Source organism: Saprolegnia parasitica (genome assembly GCF_000151545.1).
Source record: "Saprolegnia parasitica CBS 223.65 unplaced genomic scaffold supercont2.4, whole genome shotgun sequence".
Taxonomy (NCBI): domain Eukaryota; phylum Oomycota; class Saprolegniomycetes; order Saprolegniales; family Saprolegniaceae; genus Saprolegnia; species Saprolegnia parasitica.
Window position 1 is genome coordinate 512,351 of NW_012156398.1, and position 3,465 is coordinate 515,815.

Genomic DNA, 3,465 nt, shown 5'->3' on the forward strand with positions numbered 1-3,465 from the left:
ACGTCTCCCAGCTCCTTCTACCTTCTCCAAGCAGAAGCCATAGTCGGGACGCCGCTTTTTGATATCAAGGGAACTGGTGACACGACGCTGCACAAAGGCAACCTCGTCCTATCGGCAGGAACCGCGTCCATCACGAGCGATGCTACTGGACCCAACGTCGCCACCATTGCGTCCTCAGCGGGTACCCTCGCGCTCGTCGACAACATGGTGGTGCTCAAGGTAACAGCCGCAGCGGAACCCTCCGATGACTTTTACATGCTCCGGGTGTACGCCGGTGGCACGCCAACGCCGCTGTTCGACGTGAGTGGCGACGGCATGACAACGATTCATCAAGGTGGTCTTGTCGTGTCTGGCGGTGGCGCTGCTATCACGGGAAATATCGAAGGCACTGGCACGCTGCACATCGGCGGGGCCTCCTCCCTCGATTCCAATCTTGTCGTGGGTGGTACTTCGACGCTCTCCGGGGCCGTCACGGCGAGTAGTACGCTTGTTGTTACTGGCACTACCGATCTGAACGGAGCACTAACTGTGTCATCCACAGCCTCCATCACGAGCAATGCTACTGGACCCAACGTCGCCACCATTGCGTCCTCAGCGGGTACCCTCGCGCTCGTCGACAACATGGTGGTGCTCAAGGTAACAGCCGCAGCGGAACCCTCCGATGACTTTTACATGCTCCGGGTGTACGCCGGTGGCACGCCAACGCCGCTGTTCGACGTGAGTGGCGACGGCATGACAACGATTCATCGAGGTGGCCTTGTGGTGGCTGCCGGGGGGGGGCTCTGTCGCCGGTGGTCTCGTCGTAACATCCGGTGGCGCGGCGATCACAGGCCCTATCACTGGCTCAACGACGCTCTCGGTCGCTGAAGCTACTACGCTCGGCGACACGCTTTCGGTCACAGGCATTGCCACTTTATCTGCGGGCGCCACCATCGGGACGGCTGGCTTGACGATCACTGCCGGTGGCGCGGCGATCACAGGCCCTATCACTGGCTCAACGACGCTCTCGGTCGCTGAAGCTACTACGCTCGGCGACACGCTTTCGGTCACAGGCATTGCCACTTTATCTGCGGGCGCCACCATCGGGACGGCTGGCTTGACGATCACTGCCGGTGGCGCGGCGATCACAGGTGTTGTAGTACTTTCTTCAACGACAGATGCTTCGTCGTCCACCACTGGCGCCCTTCAAGTCGCAGGGGGCATCGGTGTTGCCGGTGGAATTTGGGCTGGTGGCACTATCTCTGGTGCAACGATGACACAGCGGTCTGACGCGCGGCTAAAGCGAGTGCTACGCCCGGCATCCCTGTCGTCCGCTATTTTCATGCTCTTCACCCGGTAAAACTTCGTTATGAACTTTTTGCAAGATTCAGGATTTTTGCTTAGATTGAATTCGAGTGGATCAATATGACGCAAGCGCCACGGGGTCTGCAAGCCGGTTTTCTGGCGCAAGAAATAGCCACGTGTTTACCCCACCTCGTGTCGGTTGACGGCAACGGCATGCTCTCGATGAACTACATTGGAATTATTCCATACCTCGTTTCTCAAGTTCAAGAAATCGACATCAAGCAGCAAGTGTGCGCGAGCCGCCTTAACGACCAGGTCACATCGCTACAAGAGCAGCTCGAGATTGCGACGGCAGCCAACGCCGACCTACTGAAACGGTTGTCGGCTCTCGAGCAGCAGATAGCCGCTACGGGCAGCACAGATGCATGAACGACTTGCTTTGCTCGAAATGCAATCGCAGGATTTACAGGTACCGGTAGCACGGAGACCACACTACCATTGTAGTTTGGGCCCGGCTCGTCACGAGTGTAATTTTTACTAGTACGTGTTAACTCCACATTAACGACACCATTTTTTGAAGTTGAAGAGAGAGACAGAGAGACGGCCGAGAGACCCATCGATGTATTGAAGAAATCCGCATATGTAGCATCTCTCCGCGGCTTCTGCACGGATGTCCATGTACGCGCCGAATTGTCTGCCACAACCACTCTCAAGAGAGCATGGCGGTCCCGAACACGTTGGACTGACACCTTGGTACGCGGTACGCAGCAGGATTTTTTCAACGAACACATTTTTACATCCTACAATATTGTATGGGTTTGCGAATATATATATATCTATATACTAGTATATCTATACTCGTATTAGGTATGGGATCATGTGATAAGCCCTATGGACACTGGACCGTGTCGGCGTCCATCGAACAAGTACGCGGAGCATGGTGGGCATATGATCGTGTTGGTGTTTAGAGTTCGCTGAGCAAAATGACATGAGTCAAATGGCCGCCAAGGTGACATCAATCTTCTGTCGGCAAGTAGAATCACCCGTAGGCATCGATAGGGAAGAATATACTAGCAGTGCTAGTATATATATTACGCGGTCAGGTTTACTGGAACGTAACCGTAGCCGTAGCCGAAGCGCTGCGTCGTAAGTGCCGCAGGTGAAGCTTGATATTATTCCAAGGTGTATTCGTCACCTCCGGGCACCTGTTGCTGAGAGACTTGCTGTGGCGTGACGCGTGAAGCTGGTGGCGTCTTCGAGGTCCGCCGTCGGCATCGTCGTTCGCATCGCCAATCACCGTGGGTGGCCTCGGTCGCAAGCGTCGTCGCGTGGCGCTATGCGACCAAGGCGACGGCGATAGCGCGTCGCGTACTCGCAGTGCATTGGATGCCGCCGACTGAAGCCACACCCGAGGTAGGCCGGACTCCATTCGGCGTCAATACCCGAGTCTTCGGGTCAGGCCGATTCGCTCAGGCTCGAGCCTTGCGCGTCGGCGCTTCTTGATCCATGATTTTGCCAGTGGCTCCGACCTTGTCTCACAAAATAATGAATCGCGTCCAATAAAAACGCAGTATAATTGTAAATCGCAACCATCCGAACACATCAAATATATCACTTTATGCCATCTAGAATGCGTAGTGTTGGGGGGTGCCACTCCCAACTTCCAACGAGTGCATTGGTCTGCAGTTGTTGCCCCTGTTTCCTTCCTTCTCTTGTCTCTCGAGCCATGTCCATATAATCGAAGACAGACACACTTACGGTACATTCGCCCGCGAATGACGTGATATTTCCGGACCCGCCGGACGTTGAACAAGACCGAAACGGTTGTTGCACGACCTATTTAACGTCTATGTTTAACGTGCTTGTCACCACACATCGGTGCAAGATCGCGCTTCAAACGACGTTTCGATTCCGATCGCCGAGCATACATGCGCTTCGTCCACCTCCTTGTCGCGCTCAGCCTCGGTGCCTGGGACACCGCCGATGGCACCTGCGCCAACTTGTGCTCGGGGCATGGCACTTGCGGCGCTGCCAAGTACTCTACCAGGAGCGATACGTGGGCTCATGTGTGTCCATGTTCTGCTAGCAAATGCACGTGCTTTACCAATTGGATGGGCGCCGACTGCTCGAGCCGCGCCTGCCCGAAGGGCATCGCCTGGTCCGACAAGGCGTCGGCGACCA